Here is a 15284-nt window from a genome sequence, read left to right as displayed (position 1 = left end):
GATTCCAACCTGGGAACGTCTTGACACCTCTGCAACACTGGATTACATTTTCATCTCACATTCTCTTCTCTCATCTATCGATTTCTATGAAGTCTATCGAACCAAAGCCAGCGACCACAACTTACGTCAATGACCTTTGAGTCAGTGAATCTCCTCAAAGAATTCTATCCCTTTGACTTGGAGGTTTCACGAAACTCTTCTCGAATCCAACTCTCAGCAGCTAACATCACGAACATCTCCCGGAAATTCGATGAGGCAGACGATAATAATATAGCCTCGCAAACCAGGCCAAACTACCTCCCGTTATTTGTGAAGTACAGGAAAAAGCAAAGAAACCAAGGCCCATCAAATGAAAACAGGACCCATGAATATGACTCGCAATTGGTGGTGAAAAGAAGAGAAGTCCGCAAACTGAGGCGTCTGGCTAGAGTTTCTGACAATAACAAGCAAAAAGAAGTCGCCATAGCGGCCGCATAATCATACAAAACATGGCTGAAACATCATAAAGGGGCCATGTATAAGAACGACGCAGAAAAAATGCTTAAAACCTTGATGTCCAAAAACTCGAAAGATTTCTGGGCGCTGATCAAAAACAAAAGCAATGAGTCAGCCAGCCAACTATCAAACGTTATTCCAGAATCGACCTGGACTTCCTTCTTCTTAGCCCGATTCGCACCATTGCCTGAAACAACAGAAACAACAGTTTCCCTCACGGCGACACCATGGGCTGATCTCACAGACCAAGAAGAGATTTTGACCACAATACTTAAACTGAAAACATCTAGGGCACCGGGCCCTGATGGCCTAACCAATATTGACCTAAAACAACATCCTTAGGAATGGTCCCTCTAATATCCAAAATTTTCAATCAATGCCAGGCCAAGAAACAAATCCCCAAAACATGGACAGAAGCATTGATAGTGCCCATCTTCAAAAACGGAAGCAGAGACAATCGAGCGAACTATAGGCCTATAGCCCTTTTGGACATTATGGGCAAAATCTTGGCAACTCTTCTCCTATCCCGATTTCACAGATGGGCAAGAACAGCTCCATGCCTCGACGAACTCCAAACAGGCTTTGCCAAAAACGCGAGCACAAGCATCAACATTATGATATTAAACATCATAAAAGAGAATGTGAAGAACGGCGCTCCTAAAGTATTCATAGCGTTCGTAGATTTAACACAAGCTTTCGATAGAATTGGGCGTTGGAAACTTTGGTCAAAATTATCAAACTGGAACTGCCCGGGTGAAATCCTAGGACCGGTGATCGCTCTGCACACGGATACAAAGCTGAGAGTTCGGCTCAACAAACAAGTCCTGAAGTCAGAGAAATTTCCATCAGAACGAGGTGTGAAGCAGGGGTGTCCGCTTGCCCCGGCCTTCTTCACAGCATTTTTGGGCGATTACCAACACACCCAAATGGCGATAAGAGCCTTTCCACCAAAAGTAGGAAATATTGTAATATCTAGACTGCTCTATGCGGACGATCTAATCCTTATAGATCAGACCCAAATTGGGCTTCAGCGCCAACTCAACAACCTGGCCAAATACATCGAAGAAAGTGATTTGGAAATAAACACCACCAAATCCAAAATTCTGATCATGGGAAAAACCTGTTCAGCCGCAAGTAACAGCGGACACTGGTTCTTGAACAACAAGAAGATAGAAACTGTCTCCAGTATAAAATACTTGGAAATAATGTTTGACGCAACATGCTCAGAAAAGGCTATCCACTTGGCCCTGTGGTCAAAAATAAAAACATTAACCACTCAGACCAAACTCGTAGATCGGAAATATGGAATATGTTCCCTTCTACCAGCGGTACAATTCTATAAGCAAAAGGTGGTTCCATCGATAACCTACGCAATGGACGCAGCGCTAAACATCCAAGATACGATCTGGCCAAAACTGGAAGGTTTTTTGTGGAAAGCAGTACTGGGCCTCCCGAAATCAACATCTATCTCAGCCATCAGGTGCGAACTGGGCCTTTTATCAATGAAAGCGTCTGTAAAGCAAAGTCAAATAAGACTTCTGTGCAAAATTATTTCTCCAGACGCTCTACCACTATTTAAAACAATCCAAAAGGAACTTATCCAAGGACAATGCATTGCGCTGAACAAATGGGAGCAAGAACTACAAAAAAATCTGGCGGACCTAGCCTGTACACCAGAAGACTTAATCCATAATCCTGCCAATATAAAGAGAAAAATAGCTCAGGAGGACTGGATTCAAACATGCGAGGCAGCGATGGCAAACAAGTTGCTTGCTCACTTACTGCCGACTACAAACAAGCTCAACAGAACTTTGAATTACTGCAAACAATTTCCTGATAAAAGGCTTCAGAAAAACTTAATGAAAATGAGATTCAATCTCATGTTAACTCAGGAAATCAAAGCCATTCGGACAAAATCCATCACTAAAATATGCAAACTATGCCCAGAGACGCAAGAGGTGGAAACTGAAAAGCATTTACTACTAAACTGTGACAAAACGGCACATCTGCAAGAAGCTTTTCTGCTACCTCTAATGTGTGACGCGGCACTTCGAGAGGAAGATACATGGTGGTGTCGCCTGGTTGCAGGCGAAAAGACGAAATGGTCTACGGCGGCGGTAAAGATGCTGGAGGCTGCTCTCAAACGAGCAACAGAGAGTGCGACCTCACCCTGTGCTACCTAACAAAGTCCCTCCTCTCCTGCCCTGCTCGGCGCCTCTTCTTACGATACACTGTGCTCTTTCTCTTCTCGATTTTCTGTTTTTTAACGCAACCGTTTCATATGAGATATGAGATGTGATTTCTTGTAAAAATCAAATTTTGTTTTGATTATAGACAAGAAAATAAAAAAAATAAAAAAATATAGAGATTGCAAAGGGGCCGGTATTTTGCTAATATAGGATATCAGAGGTTGTTAAGAATGCAGTTTATGTAGAAAGTTGAAAAGGAGAGGACTAGCTTCTCCAGTGAAGAAATACATACGCGAAAAATCGCGAGGAAGAAAATGCTAGCTCTTGGGGCGTATATTTTAAACTAACGGGCATATAGCCTCATGGGCTTAATTTAGGTATTCTCTAAATAAATAGTAAACTGGAAATCCTCCAATTTATGGGGAACAGATAGCTCTATTCAAAGAAGAGTAGTTATTCAGTGATAAAAGTCATAATAGAACTGTTATGTGACAAGTGCATTGGTATCTACTATTCTTACTAGAAAGAAAGGGTTATATTTTGTGCCATTCGATGGATTAGTTTAGCCCTATTTTGTCACTTTTTGTCAGAAAAATAAGTCTTTGCTCTTTTTCAAATAATATTGTTTTCTTAGTCAGAGGGTCTTTGCCTTTGATCATGAGCAATACTGTCCATTTGAAGTCTTCACTAGAGTGATTTTTTTCTACATAGTGTTTGACCATAGGTGCCAGTAGAGTTTTATTTCTGATACAACTTCTATGTTCTATCATCCGGTTTTTACTTTTCGGATTGTTTTACCTATGTAGTTTTTTCCACAAGGGAAGGTATTCATATATATGACATAGTCCGAATTGCAATTCGTCATTTGCATCTGTTTCCACGGGGTAGCTAAAACTATTTCAGTTTCTTTTGATTTTTTAGTGTATTTGCATACTTAACATTGTCCACATGGGTGATGGCCGATAATTGGACTCAGGCCCCATATGTTGGTTAGATTATCTGGTACTGGTTTGTTATCTCTGAATTTACTACTACTCACCTTATTTGCAATAGTAGTGGATTTTCTGTAGGCAAATAGAGGACAAGGCAAATTACTAGTGGATTAATTGAAAATCTTCCATTATTTACGCAAGATGTTAGTTATGGATAGACTCAGAAACTAACTACCTCTCACGTCTAATACGATTGCCTCCCCGATAAAAGGTAGGGTAACTACTTTTGTAGTAAAATTGGGATTTCCCCTCTATAGTATATTAATGTACAAACACTCACACTATTCCACTACAATTCCACTACAAATTCAACCATGCAACTCAAAGTAGCAACACAACGGTTTGCACCACTGCAAGTCTAATCTTAGTACTCATTCCAAATATTAGGCTTACCATAGTTGAAGAAAGCATCCTAGTCAAATCTCTTTTTTAATAAAAAATATTTAGTATATGTACATTTTGGGCACGGCGGCTCGGGCAGGTAGATCTGTAGTATTCCGGTCCGGAAACAACGGTGCTGGTAAGCTAACTGGCAATGTTGTTTTCTGGAATCGGCATGCTTGTAATGAGCCCCAATGTGTTTCGAGGCACAACAAGACAAGCGGGTGGGGAAACAGGGTGGACCAAAACAAAAAGATCCTACTAGACCTTGTGACATTCAGATTTTGCAAGTGCGATAAAGAGAAGTGCTGGGGAGAGGGGGATAGAGGGAGGTGCCGGTAGGGCAGAAGGGCTTGTGAGAAAGGTGAGTGCCAAGGGAGGCCAGGTGGACAGAACCAGGGGTAAGCAGGAAGTGCAGGGGAAGGAAGGTCCACAAATCAAGTGCAAGGTAAGGGGCTGAAAGGGATACAAGGGTTCATGCCCAGCCAGGCTAGTGCAGGGAGAGGCGCCTGGAAGGACACATGCAGTTTGAGGGGAGGTCAGGGGAGACAAGTGCATGGGTAGACTGAATTAGAGGGTCCTGGTTCCCTGTAAGACTCTGAAAGATCCAGGCAGCCAGTCAAGAGGCAGACAGGGACATTAGCAGGGGAAGGGGAGAGGGAAGGAAGAAGAGAAAAAGAAGGTCTTGAGAAGCTTCTGGAACTTATGGAGATCCAGTTCAAGTCTCAGAGGGGCAGCAAGGCCATTCCAGAGGGAGGCACCTGCGGAGGGGAGAGATCTATCCCCCACTCTCTGCGGTGGAAAAGCATCTGATTTCAGAGAGTAAGAGCTGGATGACCGGAAGGGCTCTAACATGGAGGTATTTTGGGAGAGAGAGTTGTATGTAGAGCGGTCCCAGACCCCAGAAAGCCTTGTGGATGATGCAGAGGATCTTTAACCAGGAGCCAGTAGAGGGATTTTAGGGCTGGAGAGATGCAGCTTCTGGGCATGAGGCCAAAGCTAAGACCTGTTCTGGATCAATTGAAGGCGGTGAAGGGAGGAGTTAGGCAGCATGAGGAATAGGCTGTTTCAGTATTCCTGCCTGGAGTGGACCAGAGCTCTGGAGATTTTGAGTTTCTGGGGGATGGTGAGGAAAGGAAGAATGCCTATGAGGAGGTGAAGCTGAAAGTCGGCCTACTTGGCAAGGTCTGTGATGTGAGGAGAGAAGGAGAGAGATGTGTCGAAGATGAAACCAAGGTTTTTTGCCTCAATTGGAGTGTTAGGGGAGGGGGCCCATGGAGGGTGGTGAGAGTGCGGGAGGGAAAGAGGGAGAAGGGGTCTCAATGAGAAAGATCTCTGTATTACCGGTATTAAGGCAGAGGTTGTTAGCAGTGTTCCATGCCTGAATAGAAGACAGGCAGTCAGGAGTGAAGGAATGAGAGAGGAAGGGGAGGAGGCAGAGGAGGGATGCTTGAGGGAGAGCTGCGTGTCTTCTGCATAACACTGGAAGTTAGGAGAGAAGATCGAGATCAAATGGGCTCTAGGGTCCAGGTAGATGATGAAAAGCCAAGGCGAGAGGATAGATCCCTGTGGGACACCACATGTGGAGATTCGGATTGTGGAGAGAAAAGAGCCCAGTTGAACATGGGAGGTTGGTCCCTTAGGACGGAGGTCAACCAGTCTAGAATCAGTTCCGTGATGCCAAGGCTAACACAGAACCGATTTTATCAGGGTGGCATGATTGACCGTATCAAAGGCAGATGAAAGGTCAAGAAGGATGAGAATGGAAGGAGAGCTGGAATCAATATTAGAGAGCAAATCTTCATGGGTGTTCAGGAGAGCAGTTTCGATGCCTCTGGCAGCTCTGAAGCCAGACTGGTGGTCATGGAGACAACCAATAGATTGTCTGGTAGATAAGCTGTGAGATGGCCATATCTCTCAAGGGTTTGCCCAGGAAGGGAGTAATGGAGATTGCCGGACAGGAAGGGTCAGCAGAAGGTTTTTTGAGGAGAGGGTGCACAAGGGAGTGCTTAAGGAGAGAGTGGAAGGATCCAGTAGCAAATGATTGATAGCGGAAATTGGAGCAAGGCTGTAGCTAGGGAGACAATGTTGTCCTTGATAGCTCTGCAGGAGCAGGGGAGCACCTGTTTGGATGAGACTTTCATAGAGTGGACTTCTCTAGAAACCACATTAGGTGCTATTGGAGACCAAGAGGAAGGGAATGGAGAGCGGGGCCAAGGGAGGCCTGAGAGTTGGTGAGGGGGAAGGGTGAGGAGCAATGTTCCCCTTAATAATTTTTCTCTATGGGCAGAACTGGTTGGCTGTTGTGCGCACATTATTTTCCATTGGGCGCAACTAACTAATGAGGTAAGCCACTTTGTGAGCATGCAAAGTTAGTGAGCTACTGTCTCTGAATATGGTTTGGAAAGGAATTTCCACTTCCCATACACTGCAATTCTTTAGAAATCAGTGTAAGAGTTGCATCTTGCAACACGTTTTTCCAAATGCATAGGCTAAGAAATATGTTACGTTTTTATAAAGACCACTTATCACCTAGTCCAAGACTTCAAGATCTCCCTCAGTACCTAGAACAGGTACTAATGTGCGAAAAAAACTGTTTTTAAACCACTGTAAAAATGCTCATGTGTATTAAAAAAACCACATTGCATAATTGATGGAGCTGTCAAACTATTCAAACAATTCAGGCAGAATACAATATTCACAGATGGGATAATGGCAACGAAAAGGAATGTGTCGGAACACATTCTAATAGGAGTTTGTGTGCCACTTTAAGCAATCCAAGAGCCAGGTTAACATGCATAGTTATAACTGCAACTCAGAATATGATGGGTCAAAATTCCTGGGCCTCTGCTTACTATCCACATTGCATTGTCCTGTAGATTGTGACAACACATACTCGAAACAAGCCTTTGAGCTAAGAAGCATATACACGAACCATTTTCACTCCGTAAAAATAGGAAAATGTGCCCAAAATAAAATGGGAAACAATGAACACATTGGAGCCTAACCCCTGCTTCTACCCACAAAGCTGCACCAATATGTTTTCAAGTTAGTTACCAGCAGAACAGTGGCATAGGAAACAACTCTAATAGGATTGCTGACCGATCTCTAGAGGAGATTTAAGAGGAAAGAACATATTTGAATAAGCATAAAATATCCTTAATGGCAAAGCTAATTACTTTCTTACTCTCTGAAAAATCATTTGAATCCAAGTAGGGAGCAAAATCTTATCAGAGCCCTGCTTGCAACTCTGACATAGGAAGTGAAATAACAGGGCTCATGATACAGCCCATAGCCAGCCAGCCCTCCCTTCCTCACAGCCAAGCCAAAATGTAACAAGTGCCTTACTTGTATATATATATATATATATATATATATATATATATATATATATATATACAGCCACGGTAGTTATGGTTAAGTTGCTGTTTCCATAGGAAGAGCACTTTTTGGGCGGCTTATAACTTCACTACCCCTGGACGAATCCTCACCAAACATTGCAGAAAAAGTATATGCAAGTTTGGTGATGTTTGGTCCAGGGGGGGAAAAGTTACAGGGAGCGTCCCAAAACGTCTTTTTTTTCCATAGACTGAATGGGGGAAAAAATGTGCGCACACCTACAGGCCAAGCCGCTGGACAGGATTTCACCAAATTTGCGGCAGGGGCAGGGTCCCGAAAGTGTGCTTTTGTAAATTTGCTGACAATACGTCCAGTAGTTTTTTTTTAAAACGACCAAAAAGTATGTCTCTAAAAATTTGTGATATCTATGTCCGCTCTGCGGTCACATTTCTGTGTTCGCTCGGCGGGCAGGAAATTGATTGGCTAATCTGTAGTGTCATGTCCGCGGACATGTAGCGCCTTCACTGATTGGTTGTGGAACAGCGTGAAGTGCATCAGGTTCTTTCGCTGCGCCTGCCATGTTTCGTTTGTGTTTTAGTGTACACGGACATCACTGGTAACACATATAAAACAAGACACCACTTCACTTGTTTCCCTTATGAAATACTGTTTTGGAAGGTGAGCATTAATGAGGCTGGAATGGGATGTGGCAGCAGGAAGTCAAAAAGTGGTGTTTTCTTGTCACCAAAATCATACTGTAAATTGGAAGTTGGTGCCCCATGTACGGCAAAGAATGACAGCGTCTGTGTTACAATGCATTTACAGTAATATTGCAGTTAGACTGGCGTCCTAGAGTTTCAAATCTGAGCCAGCCACCTGCACTGTTTGATGGAAACAGCGGTTCTGCAAGTGTATGGGAGTAGCGGTTCTCATGAATGGATTCTCATATGTTGTTGTAAAGTGAGAATGCATTTGCATTCTGAGTGAAGGTCACTTGCTTTCCTTTTTTGATTGCAAGCTCAGTAGGCCCACTCATCCAACTGAACCATAAGGGTCAATTGTTGTTTGACCTTGAGCTAAAGGGAAAATTTAGTAACAATTCAGAGAGTGAAAGTTTGCAAAACATACCATTTGATAAGTTTATGCTTCAAAAACGTTTGTAAGGAACATGAAATATTTTTTCATGAAGAATCTTTGGTGCAAATACATTGCTGTCTGACTTTACCGAAAACAATGGAGGCGGTACATATCATGTAAGTTTAATTTTGATGACTGTACACCAGACCGAGTTTTAATTTTTTAATACGAAAACAATAATTTTGACAATATAACTGAAGCAGTTAATTTATGTGCAGTTGTCATTTTTTTCTCACTTACGGAGAGTGCAGATTCTCAGCGTTTGACTAGATTTACCCATGTTGTACGCTAATATTTCATTAAAATGTCATGTATGACCACATCGATGTGTCTATTAGTTTCCATGTTCTTTTTTTTATTTTAAAATTGTTTGGTAAAGGTTGGGTATTGATACGTGTTTTCAATAACGTTTTCTGACCAGCTACATCCTGTCATACTGGGCTTGCCATGGATTCCAAATGCAGAGTGATGGCTTTTTTCCACGCCAGATGCAACTGCTTGTGACCGGCTGCCTGTCCGTCACAATTTTGTGGGATGATCGCACTGGCCCCCTTTGTCCATATGCTGAAGTTGCCATTCTGAGTAACATAACTTCTTTTACGGTGGTGTAGGCCAAAGGTCATGGCAACGTCTTGCAAATCAATGTGCGAGCAAAGTGGTTGCTTTAACGAAAACGCATACATTAACGCACCATTAACATTTTCAATGATGTCCATAGAAACATTGTTACCATTTTTTTGAAAATGGGAATAACATATCGTCTCGGACAGTTTATTGTCAAATAAAACTACTTTACACATTCTAAAATGTTAATGTTTTCTTTTAAAAACCACTTTATTATTTCAAAATGTACCATGCTGCGTTGTACGTTGCTGTATGTTCATTTTCAGGTTCTGCATCCCGGCACGTAGGTGCTTATGGGTACATTTGGCTACAGTGGAGAGGAACGTCATCCAAAAAAGGTGTACAATATCATAGGATTGGATATGTGATGAGATGTGGGTGTGTTTTCGTATTGCACAAGTGTTGTGATGTTGTTCAAAAAACCTAGCGGTATACATTTATTGAATGAAGGGTTGGCTGCAGCTATGGGGAGGGGGCAGAATGTCGGGTCATGTTATAAGCTCATGATCCACACCATGTGGCTACTAACCATGACCAGAAGGGAGATAAGATAGGATTACAGTGGCCATGTCCACTTGGGACTGGCTTTGTGATAAAGTTGTTCCACATTACGATAACTTTGAAACGGAAGACAAAAGTGCTCATGCTAATATGTTAACAGGGTTTCCTTTTTTCTTTTTGCAGGCTGCCATGGAAAGCGAAGAGGGGCCCTGAATGGAACAACCGCTCTCCCTTTCTATGGTGGCCATCTTGGAAAGGAATTTTGCTTTTAATCCAGGACGCCTGCGTCCCGGATTAAAAGCAACAATCCTCCTTTTTCAGTACCATGCGTTACTGCTTAGGAAATCTACATTGTTAATGGCATTCATTCCCTATTTTAGGGGTCGAAGTATCCTTTACTGAGAAATATAAAGTAGATGGAGTCTATGCGTTTTTTTTTTTTTTTTACCTTTTAATAATGTGAAAGGTGGTTCTTAAAGGAACCTTTACTTTGTGGCTTTTTTTTCAAACACAGCTCAGAAGGAAAGGTGCAGACGAAATGAGCAAAGACACATCAAACAGTAATATGGTGGGTTAGGTGGACGGGCCAAAATATTGTGTGTGTGTTATTTATAAACTAGGGGCACTGTTTTTCATGCACCTTCATTACAGCGGTGATGCTATTTCTTAGGGAGGAGTGATGGTCGTAGCTCATGTCATTTTCAGATAAATAGCATTTTTTCTAAAAATATGCACTGTGTACTGCATTGATAATGCATGCGCACAAATTAGTGTTGGAGCTGTGCAAGGGAAATGTTGAAGTTGAAAGTTCCTACATCAGTAAAAAATGTATTTTCACACTGTCCAAGAGGCATACATCTTATTGGTAAGTGTGTACAGATTTTCACACACGTCACCATGCTGTGCACCAGCATATGGTCATGTGGCATTCTCCAAAAGGTGTGCAATGCGGTCAGGTGTCCGTTTACATAATGGTTACGTAGCACTACTAGAAACCAATGAAATTCAGTAAAAAATGTTGTTGAAGGGACTTTATGGTTAAGGGGCACTACTAAAAACCTATGAAATTCAGTAAAAAAAACCTTTGTTAAAGGGACGTTATGGTTAAATTGCCCTAATAAAAATGTGTGAAATTCAGTAAAAAAAAACTTTGTTAACGGGACGTTATGGTTCCAAGTAAAACCGAAAAAAACCCCTCAAATTCGCCAGTTATGGTAAGCTAAGCCACCATAACTCGCACCACAACCGTGCACTGCTAAGACTAACTGGAGGAACTGCAGAGCATGACACCAACTGCAACCAACAGCAAATCAACAATCTACCGTCAAGTGTCCCGGATATGAAAAAAGGCCTAGGTTACATCATATAACAGAAAGCACGACACCTAGAAGTGAGTTATCAGGGCAGAGGGAAGCACCTAGATAGAGGGATAGAGGGAAAAAGCCAAATGCTAGAAAACACAGATTCGACTTTCCTAGAAAAGAGGGAAATTACTAATTTTTAAAGACAGCAGCAAATGCAAGAACACACAGATTTGACTTTTTGAGAAAAGAGGGAAAAGACATATTTTTTAAACAGAGAAGTAAATGCAAGAAAACACAGATTTGACTTTCCTAGCAAAGAGGGAAAAGCCTCATTTGTAAACGCTGCAGCAAATGCAAGAACACACAGATTCGATTTTCCTAGAACATAGGCTAATTATGACAATTCACCAGTACCAAGTAAGAATAACATACAACTGCCAAAAGCAGCAGAGTGCAGAATTTGATAAAAGAAGTAATAAGAGAGGAGGGATAATTAAATAGGTGGCAGAAAAGTATGTTGCCCCTGTCACCACCTTTTTTACCTTGTCAGTCTCTGTTGACTGCTGTGCTGCATGCTCCTACAGCAAACACATGCAAACACCCCCTGGAGCTGTTACTGTGGGAGCTGCCCTTTGCCTTTTGGCTCTTTGCCACAGGGGAATGACTTAGAAGGGTGTCTGTGGTCAATCAGGCACAGTGGGGGGGCAGGAGGCAGGTATAAGGAAGCAGGTGAGGAAAGGGAAGGGGAGAGGGAGTGTGTATGCGCTGAAGTAAGAATTTAAACAGAAAGCCCAAAAAAACGGGTGCAACAGCCCTTCACAATAACTCACCTCAACTGCACAGATGGAAATGGGTACAACGGTATGAAGGGGATTGGCCCTCATAACACAGAGGCTGGGGCTGGCCAATCAGGCAAAGTGGACAGGCGAGGGAATAAGGAAGCAGGTGAAGAAGGTGAAAGGGCCAGGGAACGTAGATGTGCTGAAGTAAGAATTTAAACAGACAGCCCCAAAAAGCGGGTGCTAGAGCCTTTCACAACAACTCACCTCAATTTCCCAGATGGAAATGGGCACAATGGAATGAAGAGCCTAGGCCATCGTATCGCAGAGCTGTGGAAGAGTACATTTTGAGCTTGAAACTTCCTAGGTCCGCAGAAAATGCAGTTACGAACTGTCCACGAAGCACGTACCCGATCGCAAAGTAGGGATGTGTTTGCAAACACGTCAACATGCCGCGCGCAAGAGGTCACGTGAGGCTGTCCGAATGAGGCCTATTGACTTCCAAAGAGTGTGTAGACCTTTCCCCCCTACCACTTCAGGAGAACATTTGAAGTAACATGTTGTTAGATGTGACTGCAGCTGGACACTGGCCCTGAGCTATCTGTTAATGTGTTCACCAGTGTCTAAACAGTCTATAAGATTTCTTGTTTTTTAGTTCTATTTTTTAACTGCAAAAAGGAACCTTTTTTAGTGGTTTTTTATTTCATATTTTTTGCAGGACAGGTTAGAACGTAAGGTGGAGTGGGAAATGAGGGAAGAGGCACCAAGCACTAATATGGTGGGGCAGGTGGACAGGAGAAGATGTTGCGCCTGTGGTACCTCCAAGGTAGGGGGCTGTGTTAAATCTGTCATTTCATGCAGTCTGTCTTGCTGTTTACACCATTTGTCTGATTCTTAACCTCATTGGGTCACTAGTATATTGCCTTGCCACAAACAGTGGATGAAGGTTAACAGATGGCCTGGGAATTCTATGCCACACACTAATTTAGCTGGTTGTTGAGAGAGGTACACATCACCAACCAACCAGCAGAGGAGGTGGAGTCTGCGTGCCACAACTGCCACAGCCATTATTCTATCAATGCCCAGCTGGTTGGTGATTGCGGGCCTGATTATGAATGTGTATGTCAATTTCCCTCGTTCAATAGATGACAGTCACATGTTAATGTGTTCACCAGTGTCTACACATGAAAGCACAGATTTAGAGGATAATGTGATATTTTGGAATTCACTGATATGTATTTTAAACAACTCATCCTCTTGCCTGCATTTATAGTAGATTTGGTGGCATGCATACAAATTCGATGAAGTTGCACATGACTACATAGTAGAATTACATTAAATGTTTTATGCATGTTAGCGTGTAGTGTACTGTCTTTTGCAAGCACAGTATTTGACACGTCTGTGTTTCTGCAAGTTGAAGGACTTCTTGTTGTTTTTGAAGAAGCCTATCAGTACATATTATGGACACTGAAATGTGCTCAAGATATACCCATCCCTAGTTTTAGACCTTGACTTCCTAATTGTAGACACAGCTGTGCTTCTTAGGCTGATGCATGAACTATGCACATGTAGTAGCACCGATTTGAGACAATCAGCAACTGACATAATGGACAGTTGTGTGCATGAAACCACGGACACTGATTGCGATGTTTAATTTATGTGGGCTGTTACATGTATTTATTTTGCATGTTCGTTAGTCACCCTGAGTGATGAGGCACAGAGACAGCTGCTCTATCCCTGTGCCTCAATGTACTTGGATCAGTTTCTCCCACTGCTGTGATTTGAACTGCTTGATAGTGCTGTTTAGAGGCATGTGATGTCTTCACCATGCCCTGTTTAGAGCTCTTTACTGTTTGTAGTCATGGCTAATGGACTGAGTGGCTCAGAATTATTGTAAATAATGCCCATTGAAATTGTTTGTTATATTACATAGTTTGCGTGGTATGATATTTACTGTGCTGGTAAGTGTGGATGAGGCTATATAGCGCTTCCTAGTGTGAATGTATTGCGCACTGGGATGAATAGTAATAGCTAGTCATGTGAGTGTAAATATGTATTGCGTTCATTTTATGTGAATGTGCCTGTCTTTCATGATGGAAGAGGTGATCTGTAACACAGTGAGGTAGTGTGGATGCCTGATCTGGACAAGTGCATAGGGGTGTGGAGACTGTAGGGGTGGATGTGTAATGCTGGGTAGAGGTGCGACAGGCTGGATTTCCTACCTACATGGACACATTAAGCAAGCTATGTTGTTTTCATCAAAGACAATTGCTTTTGTGACCCCAGATATGATGCTCAAAGATGCTGAGTGTTATGTAAGGGAATCCATGAAGGTGTTTTCTGATCATGTTGTTATTACTTGCTGGGAGCCGTTATTGTTTCTAGTACTAGTCTTTCTTGTCTCAGTACATGCATCCACATCACCCACCCTGAAAACAGTTGTTCTGATTTCTTGGGAATTGTAAAGGATGTGATGAGGCCAGGGTAGGTTCTCGGGCCGGGGGGGATTAGTACCCAGATATAGGAGATGGACAGGGCAATGGAATACAGAACAGTGAAACGGGATGTCAGCAATAAGCATGAAATATTACACAAGTCGTCATAATGCGCTAGCAGGCAGTCACAGGGCGGAGAGGTTCCGAGTTCAGGCAAAGATCAAGGCTGGAGGCTGATCTATAATAGTCTCATCCAATCAATAACAGAGTGGACATAGAGTGTTACCTTAGTGTACAGCGCCGGAGGTCCAAGGGTTTGGCAGACAGCAGAGTTGGCAGTAAACAGGCAGAGAACAGGCTCCAGCCTTGTTCCCTAGGGCCTTGGTATTTGCTAATAGCCTGAGGTTAGGTCAAATGTACTGAGGTACTTTGCTGAACCAAGTCTATCCACCAGTCCATATGTCCTTGGCAAAGGATGGGCATCAGTCTTAGTGACTGCATTTAGAACTCTATAGTCCACTCAGAATCTCATCTCCTTGGATCCTGCCTTTGGTACTAGAACAACTGGACTAGACCATGGACTTGTAGAGGGCTCTATAACCCAGAGATCAAGCATCTTGTAGACCTCTCATTTGATGTGGGATCTCACATGTTCTGACATTCTGTAACATCTGCTTTTCACAGGTAGACAGTCACCAGTGAGAATAAATGCTGGCCCTAAGGGGTCAAGCCTGGTGAAAGTGAAAACAGGGAGGCAAACTGATTTAACAGAACTTTGCACTCCTCCTGTTGTTCAGAAATCAGTTGAGAAGAGAGATTGACTCCTTCCATTTTCTCATCCAAAGGTTGGCCTCTGAGGAGGTCAGGTAGAGGTTCACTTTCCTCTTTGTGAGCTGAAGCTAGAAGTAAAGCTCCCACCTCTGGTCTCGAGACATATGCCTTTAAACGGTTGGTGTGAAAGACTCTGGGAGCCTGCTTAGGTCTGCCTAAATCCACCAGATAGTTCACCTCCCCAGGTTTGCCCACAACCTTGAAGGGTCCTAACCATTTGTCCTGCAAGGCCCTCTGCCTTGTTGGCACCATAGCCAATACAAGCTGGTCTTATGTA

The sequence above is a fragment of the Ambystoma mexicanum genome, chromosome 3p (genome assembly GCF_040938575.1).
Source record: "Ambystoma mexicanum isolate Mex_15411 chromosome 3p, UKY_AmexF1_1, whole genome shotgun sequence".
Lineage (NCBI taxonomy): Eukaryota > Metazoa > Chordata > Amphibia > Caudata > Ambystomatidae > Ambystoma > Ambystoma mexicanum.
The sequence above is the reverse complement of the archived record's forward strand: the minus strand, read 5'-3'. Positions refer to the sequence as shown.